The sequence below is a fragment of the Hyla sarda genome, unplaced genomic scaffold, assembly GCF_029499605.1.
Source record: "Hyla sarda isolate aHylSar1 unplaced genomic scaffold, aHylSar1.hap1 scaffold_228, whole genome shotgun sequence".
Classification (NCBI taxonomy): domain Eukaryota; kingdom Metazoa; phylum Chordata; class Amphibia; order Anura; family Hylidae; genus Hyla; species Hyla sarda.
Genome location: NW_026608958.1, coordinates 306927 through 330037, shown reverse-complemented (window position 1 = coordinate 330037; position 23111 = coordinate 306927). Strand labels below are relative to the sequence as shown.

Sequence of the window (23111 nt, the reverse complement as noted above, 5' to 3'; positions counted from 1 at the left end):
GGTATTGCAAAGGCAAAGACAAATGCTTCCAGCCATCCATTGCACTAATGGATTGGTCATCAGCTGGCTGTCTATGTCCCGCATCAATATAGACCAAAGTACAGAGGGTTAGGCTATGCTATTGTACAACTACCTGATGCATCAGAAGGTGCGAGGCCCTTGCTAAATTCTGTGCACAGACTTTGAGATCTATACTTTAGACTGTATCTAAACCTGCTCCAACATGGACTGACATTCTGGCCTACTTTCAGCCGATGCGACTTGTCTGTCGCTGAACAGTCGCTTTTTATGTATTCAGCACCTATGTATAATGTTGTAAAAATGCTCTAGAAGCTAAAGTCGCAGAAATGTCACACATATTTGGCCTGCAACTTTCTGTGCGACAAATTCAGACAGGAAAAATCAGTATAAATCCTTAGAAAATTATCCCCCAGTGTCTCCATCTGCTGGCGGTATTGAATAAGCATTGCTGCACTGATGGGGTATGCATTAGACGAAAAAAAAGAAGAAAAAGAAGAATAATACGCCCAGAAAAGAGGCGAAAAGGAGAAAAACGTAAAAAAACGTGAAAAAAAAGTAAGAGGAAGAGAAGGGAAAAAAAGGTGGAAATGGGTTTAAAAGTGATTTCGGCGGAGAAATATATATATATATATATATATATATATATATATATATATATATACGCGCGCACACACACATATATATAAACGTATTCTCCGTTGAGATATTGCAGCCGCTGCTGTGTCCAGGCCCAGGAGCCTTAGCACTGTGCTGTGATGTCACTCAATACCACTGACATCACTAGGTGTAAACAACATCTCTCCTTTGCTGTGTATGTGACTATGGAGCTGTTTGGTGATGTCGTCTATTATGGCCTTCATAGAAGCAACAGGAGATTGTTGCATCCATCTAGAACCCTCAGAACTACAGTGCTATGATGTCACTGACTTCCACAGGCCTTGCAGAGTGTAAACAACAACAACCCAGCTTTGTTGTGTATGTAACCATAGGGATTTGTGATGTCACCTAGAACCTTCACAGCAGCGACAGCTTTATGAGGAGCATCAGCACTGCTCTGCCTGAGCAGAACCATCACCGCCATAGGTTGTCAAATAACCCGGATTTAACCCACACAGGTAAGTCCAATGGGGTGCAGGCATGTCCTCTATGCTTACAGCTTCCCGTGGGTGTTGGTTTGATACCGTTTGGGGACAGCCAAGGAGGCATCTGCAGGCAACAAAGGTAGGTGTGTGCTTGTGTGTGTGTTTCCTATGCAGATCCTAAGCCCAGTGTCACATGCAAGTAGGAGGAGTAAGAAGGGTTCCTGGCAAATCCGGGTTATGGATTGCATTTAAAAAGGCCCCGTGGGAGTGCAATGGGCCCCTGTCTTGCTGCTTAGCAATAATGGTATGGGTTTAGGTTCTGCTGTGTGTACTGGTGGTTGACTGCCCCCCAGCCCAGAGTGTGCATGGAAAATTGTCTGGCAGCCTCCCTGACAGCAAGCAGTGATAGTGCCCATGAAGGGGACCTTGTTGGGCCCGCCCCTTTCACGGTTATCGCTTCTCGGCCTTTTGGCTAAGATCAAGTGTAGTATCTGTTCTTATCAGTTTAATATCTGATACGTCCCCTATCTGGGGACCATATATTAAATGGATTTTTGAGAACGGGGGCCGATTTCGAAGCTTGCTTCCGTCGCCCTATGCATTGACCCGATATGGCAGTATCTTCGGGTACAGTGCACCACCCCCTTACAGGGTTAAAAAGAAAGATTCCTACTTTCATTGCTACCTGCTTGCTGGCTAGCCAGCTAGCCAGCCCTGTGGGCCTTGCTGCTGCAGCCAAAAAACAAAAGGTGGTGCTGCTGCTGCTGCTTCTGCTGCTTCTGCTTGTGTCTGGCCGCTGTTGGAGTGTCCAGGCACAGGACTTCTGCTGCTGCTGACTAAATGGCCTCCTTAATTGGATCATTTGAGTAGCCAGCACACCTGTGCAGGTAGGGCATGACATGATAGGCAGCTGCCTTGATAGCGGGTGGGTGCTGAATGTTCCTAATTGACAAAATAAGATTAATGCTTATGAAGAAATATAAAATCTCATCCCTTCCCCAATATCGCGCCACACCCCTACCCCTTAATTCCCTGGTTGAACTTGATGGACATATGTCTTTTTTCGACCGTACTAACTATGTAACTATGTAACATAACATGGGGGGGGGGGGGGGGGGGTCTCCTGGCTGTTCACACAGGTGTGTCATTGCTGTACATTGACCATGCATTGCTTCTGTGGTATTGCAAAGGCAAAGACAAATGCTTCCAGCCATCCATTGCACTAATGGATTGGTCATCAGCTGGCTGTCTATGTCCCGCATCAATATAGACCAAAGTACAGAGGGTTAGGCTATGCTATTGTGCACCTACCTGATGCATCAGAAGGTGCGAGGCCCTTGCTAAATTCTGTGCACAGACTTTGAGATCTATACTTTAGACTGTATCTAAACCTGCTCCAACATGGACTGACATTCTGGCCTACTTTCAGCCGATGCGACTTGTCTGTCGCTGAACAGTCGCTTTTTATGTATTCAGCACCTATGTATAATGTTGTAAAAATGCTCTAGAAGCTAAAGTCGCAGAAATGTCACACATATTTGGCCTGCAACTTTCTGTGCGACAAATTCAGACAGGAAAAATCAGTATAAATCCTTAGAAAATTATCCCCCAGTGTCTCCATCTGCTGGCGGTATTGAATAAGCATTGCTGCACTGATGGGGTATGCATTAGACGAAAAAAAAGAAGAAAAAGAAGAATAATACGCCCAGAAAAGAGGCGAAAATGAGAAAAACGTAAAAAAACGTGAAAAAAAAGTAAGAGGAAGAGAAGGGAAAAAAAGGTGGAAATGGGTTTAAAAGTGATTTCGGCGGAGAAATATATATATATATATATATATATATATATATATACGCGCACACACACACATATATATAAACGTATTCTCCGTTGAGATATTGCAGCCGCTGCTGTGTCCAGGCCCAGGAGCCTTAGCACTGTGCTGTGATGTCACTCAATACCACTGACATCACTAGGTGTAAACAACATCTCTCCTTTGCTGTGTATGTGACTATGGAGCTGTTTGGTGATGTCGTCTATTATGGCCTTCATAGAAGCAACAGGAGATTGTTGCATCCATCTAGAACCCTCAGAACTACAGTGCTATGATGTCACTCACTTCCACAGGCCTTGCAGAGTGTAAACAACAACAACCCAGCTTTGTTGTGTATGTAACCATAGGGATTTGTGATGTCACCTAGAACCTTCACAGCAGCGACAGCTTTATGAGGAGCATCAGCACTGCTCTGCCTGAGCAGAACCATCACCGCCATAGGTTGTCAAATAACCCGGATTTAACCCACACAGGTAAGTCCAATGGGGTGCAGGCATGTCCTCTATGCTTACAGCTTCCCGTGGGTGTTGGTTTGATACCGTTTGGGGACAGCCAAGGAGGCATCTGCAGGCAACAAAGGTAGGTGTGTGCTTGTGTGTGTGTTTCCTATGCAGATCCTAAGCCCAGTGTCACATGCAAGTAGGAGGAGTAAGAAGAGTTCCTGGCAAATCCGGGTTATGGATTGCATTTAAAAAGGCCCCGTGGGAGTGCAATGGGCCCCTGTCTTGCTGCTTAGCAATAATGGTATGGGTTTAGGTTCTGCTGTGTGTACTGGTGGTTGACTGCCCCCCAGCCCAGAGTGTGCATGGAAAATTGTCTGGCAGCCTCCCTGACAGCAAGCAGTGATAGTGCCCATGAAGGGGACCTTGTTGGGCCCGCCCCTTTCACGGTTATCGCTTCTCGGCCTTTTGGCTAAGATCAAGTGTAGTATCTGTTCTTATCAGTTTAATATCTGATACGTCCCCTATCTGGGGACCATATATTAAATGGATTTTTGAGAACGGGGGCCGATTTCGAAGCTTGCTTCCGTCGCCCTATGCATTGACCCGATATGGCAGTATCTTCGGGTACAGTGCACCACCCCCTTACAGGGTTAAAAAGAAAGATTCCTACTTTCATTGCTACCTGCTTGCTGGCTAGCCAGCTAGCCAGCCCTGTGGGCCTTGCTGCTGCAGCCAAAAAACAAAAGGTGGTGCTGCTGCTGCTGCTTCTGCTGCTTCTGCTTGTGTCTGGCCGCTGTTGGAGCGTCCAGGCACAGGACTTCTGCTGCTGCTGACTAAATGGCCTCCTTAATTGGATCATTTGAGTAGCCAGCACACCTGTGCAGGTAGGGCATGACATGATAGGCAGCTGCCTTGATAGCGGGTGGGTGCTGAATGTTCCTAATTGACAAAATAAGATTAATGCTTATGAAGAAATATAAAATCTCATCCCTTCCCCAATATCGCGCCACACCCCTACCCCTTAATTCCCTGGTTGAACTTGATGGACATATGTCTTTTTTCGACCGTACTAACTATGTAACTATGTAACATAACATGGGGGGGGGGGGGGGGGGGGGGGGTCTCCTGGCTGTTCACACAGGTGTGTCATTGCTGTACATTGACCATGCATTGCTTCTGTGGTATTGCAAAGGCAAAGACAAATGCTTCCAGCCATCCATTGCACTAATGGATTGGTCATCAGCTGGCTGTCTATGTCCCGCATCAATATAGACCAAAGTACAGAGGGTTAGGCTATGCTATTGTGCACCTACCTGATGCATCAGAAGGTGCGAGGCCCTTGCTAAATTCTGTGCACAGACTTTGAGATCTATACTTTAGACTGTATCTAAACCTGCTCCAACATGGACTGACATTCTGGCCTACTTTCAGCCGATGCGACTTGTCTGTCGCTGAACAGTCGCTTTTTATGTATTCAGCACCTATGTATAATGTTGTAAAAATGCTCTAGAAGCTAAAGTCGCAGAAATGTCACACATATTTGGCCTGCAACTTTCTGTGCGACAAATTCAGACAGGAAAAATCAGTATAAATCCTTAGAAAATTATCCCCCAGTGTCTCCATCTGCTGGCGGTATTGAATAAGCATTGCTGCACTGATGGGGTATGCATTAGACGAAAAAAAAGAAGAAAAAGAAGAATAATACGCCCAGAAAAGAGGCGAAAAGGAGAAAAACGTAAAAAAACGTGAAAAAAAAGTAAGAGGAAGAGAAGGGAAAAAAAGGTGGAAATGGGTTTAAAAGTGATTTCGGCGGAGAAATATATATATATATATATATATATATATATATATATATATATATATACGCGCACACACACACATATATATAAACGTATTCTCCGTTGAGATATTGCAGCCGCTGCTGTGTCCAGGCCCAGGAGCCTTAGCACTGTGCTGTGATGTCACTCAATACCACTGACATCACTAGGTGTAAACAACATCTCTCCTTTGCTGTGTATGTGACTATGGAGCTGTTTGGTGATGTCGTCTATTATGGCCTTCATAGAAGCAACAGGAGATTGTTGCATCCATCTAGAACCCTCAGAACTACAGTGCTATGATGTCACTCACTTCCACAGGCCTTGCAGAGTGTAAACAACAACAACCCAGCTTTGTTGTGTATGTAACCATAGGGATTTGTGATGTCACCTAGAACCTTCACAGCAGCGACAGCTTTATGAGGAGCATCAGCACTGCTCTGCCTGAGCAGAACCATCACCGCCATAGGTTGTCAAATAACCCGGATTTAACCCACACAGGTAAGTCCAATGGGGTGCAGGCATGTCCTCTATGCTTACAGCTTCCCGTGGGTGTTGGTTTGATACCGTTTGGGGACAGCCAAGGAGGCATCTGCAGGCAACAAAGGTAGGTGTGTGCTTGTGTGTGTGTTTCCTATGCAGATCCTAAGCCCAGTGTCACATGCAAGTAGGAGGAGTAAGAAGGGTTCCTGGCAAATCCGGGTTATGGATTGCATTTAAAAAGGCCCCGTGGGAGTGCAATGGGCCCCTGTCTTGCTGCTTAGCAATAATGGTATGGGTTTAGGTTCTGCTGTGTGTACTGGTGGTTGACTGCCCCCCAGCCCAGAGTGTGCATGGAAAATTGTCTGGCAGCCTCCCTGACAGCAAGCAGTGATAGTGCCCATGAAGGGGACCTTGTTGGGCCCGCCCCTTTCACGGTTATCGCTTCTCGGCCTTTTGGCTAAGATCAAGTGTAGTATCTGCTCACTTGGTCTGGTCGGAAGGTGTCTGTGGTACCCCGCTTCTCGGCCTTGGGGGATTGTCTCTCCTTACGGAGGGACTTCACCCCCTTGCTGCTATTGGGGAGCGGGCTTAGTCCACGGACAACGGGTTGCGATCCCCCTGTCTCTGGGACCTTGTGTCTCAGAAGGCATTTTCGGTACGTTGAGCGTTACCTGTAGCTTCGGAAGCACCTAGGGTACCCCCGACCTCTGCCTTGGGTAAGGGTTCCGCTTTTATAGCGGGATTCCGAGCCCCTGCTGCTATTGGGGAAGGGGCTTAGTCCCTGGGTGTGGAAGATGCCGTTCTCCTGGGCTTTCCCCTCTGGGGAAATGTCGATGCGAAATACCATCCGCATAGAGGTGTCGGAGAGCCATCGTCAGTTGAAGAACCTCCGCTTCATTGCGGAGGTGATTCTTCTTGACTACTTCCGCCTCAATAGGGAGGACATCCTGTGTCTAAATGACCAGGAAAGCCGTGGCCTGTATACCGTCACCTTCACGGCCACGGCGTGTTGCGATAACATCTATGCAACCTTGTCTGGTGCGGACCAGAGGGACGATCGACTCGACGGTCTTTCGTTCCAGTTCCTCTATGGTGAGGAACATATACCGTTGGTGGTGGCTATGCACAGCCCTCATGTGACCACGGAGGATATAGCTACTTTTCTTCGGCGATACTGCGAAGAGGTGCGATTCGCAAACAAAATCTTGAACTCCGTGCGGTTCTGGAACGGCAAGAGGAAGTTCTGGGTCAAGCTCCTTAAGGATCCCGGTGGTATTGGGGGTCTTTGCCATCCGCCCCCAAATTTTGCCATCGGGAGAGTTCGGGGCTTCCTGTTCTATCCTCAAATGCCTATGTATTGCCGAAATTGCTTGAGGTTTGGCCACACCCAGGAGACCTGCGGCGCGGAGCGTGTGATTCGCTGCAATAGGTGTGGCCAAGAAGGTCACATAGCCTCAAGATGTAGCCATACGATAAGGTGCAACCTCTGCGGAGAGGAAAATCACGATTTTAATTCCTGTCCCCATAAAGCAAAAACTACGATGGGTGGGTCAAGGCTGGGCCCACCCAAAGAGGGGACAGGACAAAAGACGTCCTTTTTTAAGATGCCCAAACCCCAGATGGCAGGTACTGATGGGTCCAGGCCCAAGACCTCTGGTGCTCCATCGGGGGGCCCACCGGTGGTAGTGCTAGGGGGAGGCCATGGGGATTCCACGAAGCCCGGGCGGGTGATCGAGTTTACTGCCCGGGAAATTGAAAGACGTCGATCGACTTCCTACCTGGCTCAAGAGCCCGCCGAAACTTCTGAAGGGGGCTCACCTGTGGCGGGTGGCAGCCGACGGGCCTCGGTGGGGGCAAAAGTGGACCCAAAATTGCAGCATAAGCCAGGTACTGGCTTGGCCCAGGGTCGCCCTGCTCCGGACGAAGAGGCCCCGGTGAAAGCCCGCCGGAAGGGGAGCCAGGTGGCCAGGTCTGAGCCCGGTCCTGTTACTCCGCCTATACAGGACAGGGCCAAGAAGACAAGTGGCGCCAAACCAGGGTTTGCTGCCCCGCCAGCAGTGGACCCGGTGGGTAAAACTGGCCATCGTCGATCGATGGGGAAGTTGGAGCAACAGTCCTCAGCAACGCTTGCTGGGGAACAAGCGATGAAAACTTCCCAAGGTAGCGGCAAAGGTTCCGGAAAAGAGGCCTCACAGGCCCCTGTGCAGCAGTTCCAGTCGTCAAATGATGAAAGAAGACGCAGATCCATCAGCCGGGGGCCAGAGATTACATCGAGTGAGAGCAACACAGAGGATATGGACAGCAGTGTGACATTTAAAAGACAAAGAGAAGAAGAAGAGGAAGACATTCAAAGGAAAGCGGCGTGCCGTAGTTCGGACGAGAGCGAGCTCAGGGTCGGGGCATCATCGATCTCAAGCTCCGACCCTCAGAACATCAAGGAGCTGATGACCCCGCAGGCGGGGGATGACGGTACGCAGCTTATTATTGACTTTGATTCTCCAAGCACGGACTCTCCATAAACTATGCCTATCCCTGTAAAAATTGCCTCACTCAATGTGAGGTCCTTAAAGAGCCCTGATCGCAGGGCTGCTTTATTTTCTTATCTAGAGACATGTGACTTTGACCTTTGCCTGCTACAAGAATGTGGAATCCCTAGTAAAATGGACTATAAAGACTTAAAAGAAGACTGGAAGCTGGGCCCATCCATATGGTCCGGTGCAAATGACTGTCGTTCTGTGGGTGTTGGGCTGCTCTGCCGAGGCCAGTCCTTTTCTATTCATACAGTAACTGAGATTGTGCCTGGCAGAGCTCTTTTAATTCATCTATATTTTAATGGACTTTTAATTCGTGTTTTAAATGTGTATGCCCCTCCTGATAAACAGGAGCGGGCAGAACTATTTGAAATTTTACCACTGTTTTGTGTTGGGTCTTCCCCCCTGCTGGTGGGAGGTGATTTTAACTGCATACGTGATGGGGAACACCGGCAGGGTGGGGATATTAATCGTAAAGACCGCACTTCTTACCTGCTTAAAAATTTTATTGATGATTTTAATTTGAAAGATTGCTGGAAGGATCTCTTGCCGGAGGACCCAGGCGCCACATGGTCCAATGGAAGAGTGAGCTCCAGAATCGATTTTATTTTTTCCTCTAGAGCTTTTAAACCCCTGAAATGCACGCTCGAGCAGAATATCTTCTCTGATCATAAGCTCCTCTTGGTGGGCCTGGAGCTAGAGGGGGAGCAAAAAGCAAAAAGGGGCCTCTGGAGATTAAACACCACACTCCTAGAGGACCCTGAGATAAAAGAGGAGTTTGTGCGGACCTACCAATGCTGGCAATCACAAAGAAAACCCCACGAGCCTATGCTGCACTGGTGGGAGGGCACCAAATCTAAAATCAGATTTTTTTTTATCAAAGCAGGTAAGAAGAAGGCAAAAATGGAAAAACAGTGGTTTTATGTTCTTAACATGCGTTTAAATGTACTTTTTAAATTGAAAGAAGCTGGTATGGATGTAGAAAATGATATTTTAAACCTTAAAACTGAAATAAAACATGCCATAGAAAAGAAAGGGAAACAAATCATTTTTAACTCACATGTGCAGCACCTGGAGGAGGGCGAGAAATGTTCCCGTTTCTTTTTTAAAAAAGTGATGAATAGGAGGGATATCATCCAAAACCTTGAGGGTGAATCCACTCCAAAAGGCATGTTAGATGCAGTTTTTAACTTCTACCAGCTTCTTTTTAATAAGAAAGATCTTAATCCATCCTTTTTAGAACATGTTCTTAATTCCCTTGATTTTAAGCTAGATGTTTTAGACCAGGAGGTTTTATCCCGTGATCTTAACTTAGATGAACTTTTATTTGTTTTTAAAAGTTTTTCTAGTGGGAAGGCCCCTGGGGAAGATGGTTTACCCATCGAATTTTATTTAGCTTTTTGGGATATTTTAAAGGATGATATGGTTTTATTGTATAAAGAAACTTTTATTGTTAATGAACTTCCCCCTTCCTGGAGGAGGGGGATTGTATCATTACTTTTTAAAAAGGGTGAAAAGGATATGCTAAAAAATTGGCGCCCCATCACACTTTTAAATGTCGATTATAAAGTTTTAGCCAAGTTATTAGCTGTCCGTTTTAAACCTTTTATTCATAAATTAATTCACCCAAATCAGGTTTGTGGGGTACCTGGAAGGTCTATAGCTGAATCCCTAAATATTTTAAGAGATGTTTTATGGTATTTTAAGGATAGAAATCAAACTGTAGCAATTTTATCCTTAGACTTTGAAAAAGCCTTTGATAGGGTCTCCCATGAATACCTGTTTTTAGTTCTTAAAAAGATGGCAGTGCCTGAAACGATTTTAAGCCGAATCATGCTTTTATACCGATCCTGTTTTAGTCAAGTCTCTGTTAATGGCTTTTTAACCAGCGGTGTTCCTCTTTTATCAGGTGTCAAACAGGGCTGCCCCCTGTCCCCACTCCTTTTTATTTGCGCAATCGAACCACTGATGGCCCTCCTCAGAAAAGACCGGGTAGTAAGAGGCGTACCGATACCTGGTGGAGGAGGGACCCATCTAAAGGTGTTGGGGTACATGGATGATGTCACCATACTGTGCCAGGACTCTCCATCCATGAGGGGGGCATTGAGGAACACCAGCTATTTCTGCGAGGTCTCTGGTTTTAAGCTAAACACAGATAAATGTGACTGTTTTTATATTGGCTCCTGGGATTCATCCATCACCCCAGGAGTCACAATGCAACAGGATCAAATTAAAGTTTTAGGTATTGTTTTTAACCAGGTCAATGATGGGAGCCCTAACTGGGATTCAGCTATAGCTAAGATGGAGAAGAAGATTTTAATGTGGAATCTTAGAAACCTTACCATGGAGGGGAAGATTTTAATAATAAAGATGGTTTTACTCCCTATTATGCTATACATTGCCATGGTATTTCCTCCATCTATTTTATACATTAAAAAAGTAACTAGAATTGTTTTTTCTTTTTTATGGGGTTCAAAAATGGAGAAATTAAAGCGTGATTTTATGTACAAAAGTAAAGATAATGGCGGGAAAGATGTTCCTAACCTTTTTACTTTCTTTTACATAAAGTATTTCTGTTTCTGTTTTAAAATTATTAAATCCGATGGCATTTTTAGCTGCTTTTTAAGGTACGCTGCGGGCATGGTTTTTAAAAGATGGTTGCGCATCCCTCTGAACGCTCCGGTGCTTCTGTGTCCCCCAAAACATTATGTGGTGTTGGAAAAGACAGTCAGGCTCCTAGGTCTCCAAGATTTGGAGCCTGACATACTGGGGGACCAGAGAAAGGTATCAAAGGTCCTCAGGCGGAGTGAGGTTACCCTGGCAGTGTCCAATTTCACACAGGCAAGATCCAAAAAGGTATGGCGGAACGTGTACGGGAAGTTTCTGGCGAATGTACACAGGGATCTTGCCTGGGCAATCGTCCACCAGTGCCTCCCTACTCGTGAGTTCCAGCACAGGCGAGGACTGGTGGCGAGAGCCAAGTGCCCGAGAGATGGCTGCGGAGTGGACGAAACGGTGCTGCACATATTTTGGAACTGCCCTTTTGCACGGGAGCTTTGGAGGAAGGTAGGCCCACTTTTGAAGTGGGCCTGCGGCCTAAAAGATTTTAATCACGAATGTGTCTTTTACGGTCTTTTTAACTGCCCCAATTTTAAACAGCAGATGATCTGCTGGATGATTATTAATTGTTTTAAAAATGCCATCTGGAAAGTTAGGAACATCTTACTTTTTAAACATGATTTTATTGATGTTAAAAACTGTATAAAGCTGGCCCTGAGTGAGATGTACATCTATTACCTAAGAGACAAGAAACAGTTGGGGGCCAGCGAGGCAGCATCCATGTGGTGTCTGCCTCTATGGAACGAAATAACAGTATAATCAGTTTTTATGACATTTGTATAATGTTTTATCCTGCCATTTTTATTTTTTCTCCTTTTATTACTGGTTTTATTATTTGTATTTTAAAACTTTTGTGAACCTTTTATTATTTTGCATTTTAAATTTTGTATGGTTTCTTATTTATTCAATAAAATTTTGTTGAAACCTTATCTGTTCTTATCAGTTTAATATCTGATACGTCCCCTATCTGGGGACCATATATTAAATGGATTTTTGAGAACGGGGGCCGATTTCGAAGCTTGCTTCCGTCGCCCTATGCATTGACCCGATATGGCAGTATCTTCGGGTACAGTGCACCACCCCCTTACAGGGTTAAAAAGAAAGATTCCTACTTTCATTGCTACCTGCTTGCTGGCTAGCCAGCTAGCCAGCCCTGTGGGCCTTGCTGCTGCAGCCAAAAGACAAAAGGTGGTGCTGCTGCTGCTGCTTCTGCTGCTTCTGCTTGTGTCTGGCCGCTGTTGGAGCGTCCAGGCACAGGACTTCTGCTGCTGCTGACTAAATGGCCTCCTTAATTGGATCATTTGAGTAGCCAGCACACCTGTGCAGGTAGGGCATGACATGATAGGCAGCTGCCTTGATAGCGGGTGGGTGCTGAATGTTCCTAATTGACAAAATAAGATTAATGCTTATGAAGAAATATAAAATCTCATCCCTTCCCCAATATCGCGCCACACCCCTACCCCTTAATTCCCTGGTTGAACTTGATGGACATATGTCTTTTTTCGACCGTACTAACTATGTAACTATGTAACATAACATGGGGGGGGGGGGGGGGGGGTCTCCTGGCTGTTCACACAGGTGTGTCATTGCTGTACATTGACCATGCATTGCTTCTGTGGTATTGCAAAGGCAAAGACAAATGCTTCCAGCCATCCATTGCACTAATGGATTGGTCATCAGCTGGCTGTCTATGTCCCGCATCAATATAGACCAAAGTACAGAGGGTTAGGCTATGCTATTGTGCACCTACCTGATGCATCAGAAGGTGCGAGGCCCTTGCTAAATTCTGTGCACAGACTTTGAGATCTATACTTTAGACTGTATCTAAACCTGCTCCAACATGGACTGACATTCTGGCCTACTTTCAGCCGATGCGACTTGTCTGTCGCTGAACAGTCGCTTTTTATGTATTCAGCACCTATGTATAATGTTGTAAAAATGCTCTAGAAGCTAAAGTCGCAGAAATGTCACACATATTTGGCCTGCAACTTTCTGTGCGACAAATTCAGACAGGAAAAATCAGTATAAATCCTTAGAAAATTATCCCCCAGTGTCTCCATCTGCTGGCGGTATTGAATAAGCATTGCTGCACTGATGGGGTATGCATTAGACGAAAAAAAAGAAGAAAAAGAAGAATAATACGCCCAGAAAAGAGGCGAAAAGGAGAAAAACGTAAAAAAACGTGAAAAAAAAGTAAGAGGAAGAGAAGGGAAAAAAAGGTGGAAATGGGTTTAAAAGTGATTTCGGCGGAGAATATATATATATATATATATATATATATATATATATATATATATACGCGCACACACACACATATATATAAACGTATTCTCCGTTGAGATATTGCAGCCGCTGCTGTGTCCAGGCCCAGGAGCCTTAGCACTGTGCTGTGATGTCACTCAATACCACTGACATCACTAGGTGTAAACAACATCTCTCCTTTGCTGTGTATGTGACTATGGAGCTGTTTGGTGATGTCGTCTATTATGGCCTTCATAGAAGCAACAGGAGATTGTTGCATCCATCTAGAACCCTCAGAACTACAGTGCTATGATGTCACTCACTTCCACAGGCCTTGCAGAGTGTAAACAACAACAACCCAGCTTTGTTGTGTATGTAACCATAGGGATTTGTGATGTCACCTAGAACCTTCACAGCAGCGACAGCTTTATGAGGAGCATCAGCACTGCTCTGCCTGAGCAGAACCATCACCGCCATAGGTTGTCAAATAACCCGGATTTAACCCACACAGGTAAGTCCAATGGGGTGCAGGCATGTCCTCTATGCTTACAGCTTCCCGTGGGTGTTGGTTTGATACCGTTTGGGGACAGCCAAGGAGGCATCTGCAGGCAACAAAGGTAGGTGTGTGCTTGTGTGTGTGTTTCCTATGCAGATCCTAAGCCCAGTGTCACATGCAAGTAGGAGGAGTAAGAAGAGTTCCTGGCAAATCCGGGTTATGGATTGCATTTAAAAAGGCCCCGTGGGAGTGCAATGGGCCCCTGTCTTGCTGCTTAGCAATAATGGTATGGGTTTAGGTTCTGCTGTGTGTACTGGTGGTTGACTGCCCCCCAGCCCAGAGTGTGCATGGAAAATTGTCTGGCAGCCTCCCTGACAGCAAGCAGTGATAGTGCCCATGAAGGGGACCTTGTTGGGCCCGCCCCTTTCACGGTTATCGCTTCTCGGCCTTTTGGCTAAGATCAAGTGTAGTATCTGTTCTTATCAGTTTAATATCTGATACGTCCCCTATCTGGGGACCATATATTAAATGGATTTTTGAGAACGGGGGCCGATTTCGAAGCTTGCTTCCGTCGCCCTATGCATTGACCCGATATGGCAGTATCTTCGGGTACAGTGCACCACCCCCTTACAGGGTTAAAAAGAAAGATTCCTACTTTCATTGCTACCTGCTTGCTGGCTAGCCAGCTAGCCAGCCCTGTGGGCCTTGCTGCTGCAGCCAAAAAACAAAAGGTGGTGCTGCTGCTGCTGCTTCTGCTGCTTCTGCTTGTGTCTGGCCGCTGTTGGAGCGTCCAGGCACAGGACTTCTGCTGCTGCTGACTAAATGGCCTCCTTAATTGGATCATTTGAGTAGCCAGCACACCTGTGCAGGTAGGGCATGACATGATAGGCAGCTGCCTTGATAGCGGGTGGGTGCTGAATGTTCCTAATTGACAAAATAAGATTAATGCTTATGAAGAAATATAAAATCTCATCCCTTCCCCAATATCGCGCCACACCCCTACCCCTTAATTCCCTGGTTGAACTTGATGGACATATGTCTTTTTTCGACCGTACTAACTATGTAACTATGTAACATAACATGGGGGGGGGGGGGGGGTCTCCTGGGCTGTTCACACAGGTGTGTCATTGCTGTACATTGACCATGCATTGCTTCTGTGGTATTGCAAAGGCAAAGACAAATGCTTCCAGCCATCCATTGCACTAATGGATTGGTCATCGCTGGCTGTCTATGTCCCGCATCAATATAGACCAAAGTACAGAGGGTTAGGCTATGCTATTGTGCACCTACCTGATGCATCAGAAGGTGCGAGGCCCTTGCTAAATTCTGTGCACAGACTTTGAGATCTATACTTTAGACTGTATCTAAACCTGCTCCAACATGGACTGACATTCTGGCCTACTTTCAGCCGATGCGACTTGTCTGTCGCTGAACAGTCGCTTTTTATGTATTCAGCACCTATGTATAATGTTGTAAAAATGCTCTAGAAGCTAAAGTCGCAGAAATGTCACACATATTTGGCCTGCAACTTTCTGTGCGACAAATTCAGACAGGAAAAATCAGTATAAATCCTTAGAAAATTATCCCCCAGTGTCTCCATCTGCTGGCGGTATTGAATAAGCATTGCTGCACTGATGGGGTATGCATTAGACGAAAAAAAAGAAGAAAAAGAAGAATAATACGCCCAGAAAAGAGGCGAAAAGGAGAAAAACGTAAAAAAACGTGAAAAAAAAGTAAGAGGAAGAGAAGGGAAAAAAAGGTGGAAATGGGTTTAAAAGTGATTTCGGCGGAGAAATATATATATATATATATATATATATATATATATATATATATATATATATATATACGCGCACACACACACATATATATAAACGTATTCTCCGTTGAGATATTGCAGCCGCTGCTGTGTCCAGGCCCAGGAGCCTTAGCACTGTGCTGTGATGTCACTCAATACCACTGACATCACTAGGTGTAAACAACATCTCTCCTTTGCTGTGTATGTGACTATGGAGCTGTTTGGTGATGTCGTCTATTATGGCCTTCATAGAAGCAACAGGAGATTGTTGCATCCATCTAGAACCCTCAGAACTACAGTGCTATGATGTCACTCACTTCCACAGGCCTTGCAGAGTGTAAACAACAACAACCCAGCTTTGTTGTGTATGTAACCATAGGGATTTGTGATGTCACCTAGAACCTTCACAGCAGCGACAGCTTTATGAGGAGCATCAGCACTGCTCTGCCTGAGCAGAACCATCACCGCCATAGGTTGTCAAATAACCCGGATTTAACCCACACAGGTAAGTCCAATGGGGTGCAGGCATGTCCTCTATGCTTACAGCTTCCCGTGGGTGTTGGTTTGATACCGTTTGGGGACAGCCAAGGAGGCATCTGCAGGCAACAAAGGTAGGTGTGTGCTTGTGTGTGTGTTTCCTATGCAGATCCTAAGCCCAGTGTCACATGCAAGTAGGAGGAGTAAGAAGGGTTCCTGGCAAATCCGGGTTATGGATTGCATTTAAAAAGGCCCCGTGGGAGTGCAATGGGCCCCTGTCTTGCTGCTTAGCAATAATGGTATGGGTTTAGGTTCTGCTGTGTGTACTGGTGGTTGACTGCCCCCCAGCCCAGAGTGTGCATGGAAAATTGTCTGGCAGCCTCCCTGACAGCAAGCAGTGATAGTGCCCATGAAGGGGACCTTGTTGGGCCCGCCCCTTTCACGGTTATCGCTTCTCGGCCTTTTGGCTAAGATCAAGTGTAGTATCTGTTCTTATCAGTTTAATATCTGATACGTCCCCTATCTGGGGACCATATATTAAATGGATTTTTGAGAACGGGGGCCGATTTCGAAGCTTGCTTCCGTCGCCCTATGCATTGACCCGATATGGCAGTATCTTCGGGTACAGTGCACCACCCCCTTACAGGGTTAAAAAGAAAGATTCCTACTTTCATTGCTACCTGCTTGCTGGCTAGCCAGCTAGCCAGCCCTGTGGGCCTTGCTGCTGCAGCCAAAAAACAAAAGGTGGTGCTGCTGCTGCTGCTTCTGCTGCTTCTGCTTGTGTCTGGCCGCTGTTGGAGCGTCCAGGCACAGGACTTCTGCTGCTGCTGACTAAATGGCCTCCTTAATTGGATCATTTGAGTAGCCAGCACACCTGTGCAGGTAGGGCATGACATGATAGGCAGCTGCCTTGATAGCGGGTGGGTGCTGAATGTTCCTAATTGACAAAATAAGATTAATGCTTATGAAGAAATATAAAATCTCATCCCTTCCCCAATATCGCGCCACACCCCTACCCCTTAATTCCCTGGTTGAACTTGATGGACATATGTCTTTTTTCGACCGTACTAACTATGTAACTATGTAACATAACATGGGGGGGGGGGGGGGTCTCCTGGCTGTTACACAGGTGTGTCATTGCTGTACATTGACCATGCATTGCTTCTGTGGTATTGCAAAGGCAAAGACAAATGCTTCCAGCCATCCATTGCACTAATGGATTGGTCATCAGCTGGCTGTCTATGTCCCGCATCAATATAGACCAAAGTACAGAGGGTTAGGCTATGCTATTGTGCACCTACCTGATGCATCAGAAGGTGCGAGGCCCTTGCTAAATTCTGTGCACAGACTTTGAGATCTATACTTTAGACTGTATCTAAACCTGCTCCAACATGGACTGACATTCTGGCCTACTTTCAGCCGATGCGACTTGTCTGTCGCTGAACAGTCGCTTTTTATGTATTCAGCACCTATGTATAATGTTGTAAAAATGCTCTAGAAGCTAAAGTCGCAGAAATGTCACACATATTTGGCCTGCAACTTTCTGTGCGACAAATTCAGACAGGAAAAATCAGTATAAATCCTTAGAAAATTATCCCCCAGTGTCTCCATCTGCTGGCGGTATTGAATAAGCATTGCTGCACTGATGGGGTATGCATTAGACGAAAAAAAAGAAGAAAAAGAAGAATAATACGCCCAGAAAAGAGGCGAAAAGGAGAAAAACGTAAAAAAACGTGAAAAAAAAGTAAGAGGAAGAGAAGGGAAAAAAAGGTGGAAATGGGTTTAAAAGTGATTTCGGCGGAGAAATATATATATATATATATATATATATATATATATATATATATATACGCGCACACACACACATATATATAAACGTATTCTCCGTTGAGATATTGCAGCCGCTGCTGTGTCCAGGCCCAGGAGCCTTAGCACTGTGCTGTGATGTCACTCAATACCACTGACATCACTAGGTGTAAACAACATCTCTCCTTTGCTGTGTATGTGACTATGGAGCTGTTTGGTGATGTCGTCTATTATGGCCTTCATAGAAGCAACAGGAGATTGTTGCATCCATCTAGAACCCTCAGAACTACAGTGCTATGATGTCACTCACTTCCACAGGCCTTGCAGAGTGTAAACAACAACAACCCAGCTTTGTTGTGTATGTAACCATAGGGATTTGTGATGTCACCTAGAACCTTCACAGCAGCGACAGCTTTATGAGGAGCATCAGCACTGCTCTGCCTGAGCAGAACCATCACCGCCATAGGTTGTCAAATAACCCGGATTTAACCCACACAGGTAAGTCCAATGGGGTGCAGGCATGTCCTCTATGCTTACAGCTTCCCGTGGGTGTTGGTTTGATACCGTTTGGGGACAGCCAAGGAGGCATCTGCAGGCAACAAAGGTAGGTGTGTGCTTGTGTGTGTGTTTCCTATGCAGATCCTAAGCCCAGTGTCACATGCAAGTAGGAGGAGTAAGAAGGGTTCCTGGCAAATCCGGGTTATGGATTGCATTTAAAAAGGCCCCGTGGGAGTGCAATGGGCCCCTGTCTTGCTGCTTAGCAATAATGGTATGGGTTTAGGTTCTGCTGTGTGTACTGGTGGTTGACTGCCCCCCAGCCCAGAGTGTGCATGGAAAATTGTCTGGCAGCCTCCCTGACAGCAAGCAGTGATAGTGCCCATGAAGGGGACCTTGTTGGGCCCGCCCCTTTCACGGTTATCGCTTCTCGGCCTTTTGGCTAAGATCAAGTGTAGTATCTGTTCTTATCAGTTTAATATCTGATACGTCCCCTATCTGGGGACCATATATTAAATGGATTTTTGAGAACGGGGGCCGATTTCGAAGCTTGCTTCCGTCGCCCTATGCATTGACCCGATATGGCAGTATCTTCGGGTACAGTGCACCACCCCCTTACAGGGTTAAAAAGAAAGATTCCTACTTTCATTGCTACCTGCTTGCTGGCTAGCCAGCTAGCCAGCCCTGTGGGCCTTGCTGCTGCAGCCAAAAAACAAAAGGTGGTGCTGCTGCTGCTGCTTCTGCTGCTTCTGCTTGTGTCTGGCCGCTGTTGGAGCGTCCAGGCACAGGACTTCTGCTGCTGCTGACTAAATGGCCTCCTTAATTGGATCATTTGAGTAGCCAGCACACCTGTGCAGGTAGGGCATGACATGATAGGCAGCTGCCTTGATAGCGGGTGGGTGCTGAATGTTCCTAATTGACAAAATAAGATTAATGCTTATGAAGAAATATAAAATCTCATCCCTTCCCCAATATCGCGCCACACCCCTACCCCTTAATTCCCTGGTTGAACTTGATGGACATATGTCTTTTTTCGACCGTACTAACTATGTAACTATGTAACATAACATGGGGGGGGGGGGGGGGGTCTCCTGGCTGTTCACACAGGTGTGTCATTGCTGTACATTGACCATGCATTGCTTCTGTGGTATTGCAAAGGCAAAGACAAATGCTTCCAGCCATCCATTGCACTAATGGATTGGTCATCAGCTGGCTGTCTATGTCCCGCATCAATATAGACCAAAGTACAGAGGGTTAGGCTATGCTATTGTGCACCTACCTGATGCATCAGAAGGTGCGAGGCCCTTGCTAAATTCTGTGCACAGACTTTGAGATCTATACTTTAGACTGTATCTAAACCTGCTCCAACATGGACTGACATTCTGGCCTACTTTCAGCCGATGCGACTTGTCTGTCGCTGAACAGTCGCTTTTTATGTATTCAGCACCTATGTATAATGTTGTAAAAATGCTCTAGAAGCTAAAGTCGCAGAAATGTCACACATATTTGGCCTGCAACTTTCTGTGCGACAAATTCAGACAGGAAAAATCAGTATAAATCCTTAGAAAATTATCCCCCAGTGTCTCCATCTGCTGGCGGTATTGAATAAGCATTGCTGCACTGATGGGGTATGCATTAGACGAAAAAAAAGAAGAAAAAGAAGAATAATACGCCCAGAAAAGAGGCGAAAAGGAGAAAAACGTAAAAAAACGTGAAAAAAAAGTAAGAGGAAGAGAAGGGAAAAAAAGGTGGAAATGGGTTTAAAAGTGATTTCGGCGGAGATATATATATATATATATATATATATATATATATATATATATATATATATACGCGCACACACACACATATATATAAACGTATTCTCCGTTGAGATATTGCAGCCGCTGCTGTGTCCAGGCCCAGGAGCCTTAGCACTGTGCTGTGATGTCACTCAATACCACTGACATCACTAGGTGTAAACAACATCTCTCCTTTGCTGTGTATGTGACTATGGAGCTGTTTGGTGATGTCGTCTATTATGGCCTTCATAGAAGCAACAGGAGATTGTTGCATCCATCTAGAACCCTCAGAACTACAGTGCTATGATGTCACTCACTTCCACAGGCCTTGCAGAGTGTAAACAACAACAACCCAGCTTTGTTGTGTATGTAACCATAGGGATTTGTGATGTCACCTAGAACCTTCACAGCAGCGACAGCTTTATGAGGAGCATCAGCACTGCTCTGCCTGAGCAGAACCATCACCGCCATAGGTTGTCAAATAACCCGGATTTAACCCACACAGGTAAGTCCAATGGGGTGCAGGCATGTCCTCTATGCTTACAGCTTCCCGTGGGTGTTGGTTTGATACCGTTTGGGGACAGCCAAGGAGGCATCTGCAGGCAACAAAGGTAGGTGTGTGCTTGTGTGTGTGTTTCCTATGCAGATCCTAAGCCCAGTGTCACATGCAAGTAGGAGGAGTAAGAAGGGTTCCTGGCAAATCCGGGTTATGGATTGCATTTAAAAAGGCCCCGTGGGAGTGCAATGGGCCCCTGTCTTGCTGCTTAGCAATAATGGTATGGGTTTAGGTTCTGCTGTGTGTACTGGTGGTTGACTGCCCCCCAGCCCAGAGTGTGCATGGAAAATTGTCTGGCAGCCTCCCTGACAGCAAGCAGTGATAGTGCCCATGAAGGGGACCTTGTTGGGCCCGCCCCTTTCACGGTTATCGCTTCTCGGCCTTTTGGCTAAGATCAAGTGTAGTATCTGTTCTTATCAGTTTAATATCTGATACGTCCCCTATCTGGGGACCATATATTAAATGGATTTTTGAGAACGGGGGCCGATTTCGAAGCTTGCTTCCGTCGCCCTATGCATTGACCCGATATGGCAGTATCTTCGGGTACAGTGCACCACCCCCTTACAGGGTTAAAAAGAAAGATTCCTACTTTCATTGCTACCTGCTTGCTGGCTAGCCAGCTAGCCAGCCCTGTGGGCCTTGCTGCTGCAGCCAAAAAACAAAAGGTGGTGCTGCTGCTGCTGCTTCTGCTGCTTCTGCTTGTGTCTGGCCGCTGTTGGAGCGTCCAGGCACAGGACTTCTGCTGCTGCTGACTAAATGGCCTCCTTAATTGGATCATTTGAGTAGCCAGCACACCTGTGCAGGTAGGGCATGACATGATAGGCAGCTGCCTTGATAGCGGGTGGGTGCTGAATGTTCCTAATTGACAAAATAAGATTAATGCTTATGAAGAAATATAAAATCTCATCCCTTCCCCAATATTGCGCCACACCCCTACCCCTTAATTCCCTGGTTGAACTTGATGGACATATGTCTTTTTTCGACCGTACTAACTATGTAACTATGTAACATAACATGGGGGGGTCTCCTGGCTGTTCACACAGGTGTGTCATTGCTGTACATTGACCATGCATTGCTTCTGTGGTATTGCAAAGGCAAAGACAAATGCTTCCAGCCATCCATTGCACTAATGGATTGGTCATCAGCTGGCTGTCTATGTCCCGCATCAATATAGACCAAAGTACAGAGGGTTAGGCTATGCTATTGTGCACCTACCTGATGCATCAGAAGGTGCGAGGCCCTTGCTAAATTCTGTGCACAGACTTTGAGATCTATACTTTAGACTGTATCTAAACCTGCTCCAACATGGACTGACATTCTGGCCTACTTTCAGCCGATGCGACTTGTCTGTCGCTGAACAGTCGCTTTTTATGTATTCAGCACCTATGTATAATGTTGTAAAAATGCTCTAGAAGCTAAAGTCGCAGAAATGTCACACATATTTGGCCTGCAACTTTCTGTGCGACAAATTCAGACAGGAAAAATCAGTATAAATCCTTAGAAAATTATCCCCCAGTGTCTCCATCTGCTGGCGGTATTGAATAAGCATTGCTGCACTGATGGGGTATGCATTAGACGAAAAAAAAGAAGAAAAAGAAGAATAATACGCCCAGAAAAGAGGCGAAAAGGAGAAAAACGTAAAAAAACGTGAAAAAAAAGTAAGAGGAAGAGAAGGGAAAAAAAGGTGGAAATGGGTTTAAAAGTGATTTCGGCGGAGAATATATATATATATATATATATATATATATATATATATATATACGCGCACACACACACATATATATAAACGTATTCTCCGTTGAGATATTGCAGCCGCTGCTGTGTCCAGGCCCAGGAGCCTTAGCACTGTGCTGTGATGTCACTCAATACCACTGACATCACTAGGTGTAAACAACATCTCTCCTTTGCTGTGTATGTGACTATGGAGCTGTTTGGTGATGTCGTCTATTACGGCCTTCATAGAAGCAACAGGAGATTGTTGCATCCATCTAGAACCCTCAGAACTACAGTGCTATGATGTCACTCACTTCCACAGGCCTTGCAGAGTGTAAACAACAACAACCCAGCTTTGTTGTGTATGTAACCATAGGGATTTGTGATGTCACCTAGAACCTTCACAGCAGCGACAGCTTTATGAGGAGCATCAGCACTGCTCTGCCTGAGCAGAACCATCACCGCCATAGGTTGTCAAATAACCCGGATTTAACCCACACAGGTAAGTCCAATGGGGTGCAGGCATGTCCTCTATGCTTACAGCTTCCCGTGGGTGTTGGTTTGATACCGTTTGGGGACAGCCAAGGAGGCATCTGCAGGCAACAAAGGTAGGTGTGTGCTTGTGTGTGTGTTTCCTATGCAGATCCTAAGCCCAGTGTCACATGCAAGTAGGAGGAGTAAGAAGGGTTCCTGGCAAATCCGGGTTATGGATTGCATTTAAAAAGGCCCCGTGGGAGTGCAATGGGCCCCTGTCTTGCTGCTTAGCAATAATGGTATGGGTTTAGGTTCTGCTGTGTGTACTGGTGGTTGACTGCCCCCCAGCCCAGAGTGTGCATGGAAAATTGTCTGGCAGCCTCCCTGACAGCAAGCAGTGATAGTGCCCATGAAGGGGACCTTGTTGGGCCCGCCCCTTTCACGGTT

General features: G+C 45.9%; 7 non-coding genes and 1 pseudogene across 7 annotated transcripts; all 8 read left to right on the top strand.

Moving 5' to 3' along the window:
* The first annotated feature begins 1555 nt into the window (after positions 1–1555).
* On the top strand, positions 1556–1746 carry LOC130321662 (U2 spliceosomal RNA). The gene has a single exon (XR_008867350.1). It is a non-coding gene; the product is annotated as a U2 spliceosomal RNA (small nuclear RNA).
* A 2080-nt stretch (positions 1747–3826) lies between these two features.
* Positions 3827–4017, top strand: LOC130321661 (U2 spliceosomal RNA). The gene has a single exon (XR_008867349.1). It is a non-coding gene; the product is annotated as a U2 spliceosomal RNA (small nuclear RNA).
* A 2097-nt stretch (positions 4018–6114) lies between these two features.
* LOC130321740 (U2 spliceosomal RNA) lies at positions 6115–6244 on the top strand (annotated as a pseudogene).
* A 5479-nt stretch (positions 6245–11723) lies between these two features.
* On the top strand, positions 11724–11909 carry LOC130321723 (U2 spliceosomal RNA). The gene has a single exon (XR_008867406.1). It is a non-coding gene; the product is annotated as a U2 spliceosomal RNA (small nuclear RNA).
* A 2089-nt stretch (positions 11910–13998) lies between these two features.
* On the top strand, positions 13999–14189 carry LOC130321660 (U2 spliceosomal RNA). The gene has a single exon (XR_008867348.1). It is a non-coding gene; the product is annotated as a U2 spliceosomal RNA (small nuclear RNA).
* A 2097-nt stretch (positions 14190–16286) lies between these two features.
* On the top strand, positions 16287–16477 carry LOC130321659 (U2 spliceosomal RNA). Its single transcript, XR_008867347.1, has one exon. It is a non-coding gene; the product is annotated as a U2 spliceosomal RNA (small nuclear RNA).
* A 2085-nt stretch (positions 16478–18562) lies between these two features.
* LOC130321657 (U2 spliceosomal RNA) lies at positions 18563–18753 on the top strand. Its single transcript, XR_008867346.1, has one exon. It is a non-coding gene; the product is annotated as a U2 spliceosomal RNA (small nuclear RNA).
* Positions 18754–20845: 2092 nt separating this feature from the next.
* On the top strand, positions 20846–21036 carry LOC130321656 (U2 spliceosomal RNA). The gene has a single exon (XR_008867345.1). It is a non-coding gene; the product is annotated as a U2 spliceosomal RNA (small nuclear RNA).
* The last annotated feature ends 2075 nt before the right edge of the window (positions 21037–23111 follow it).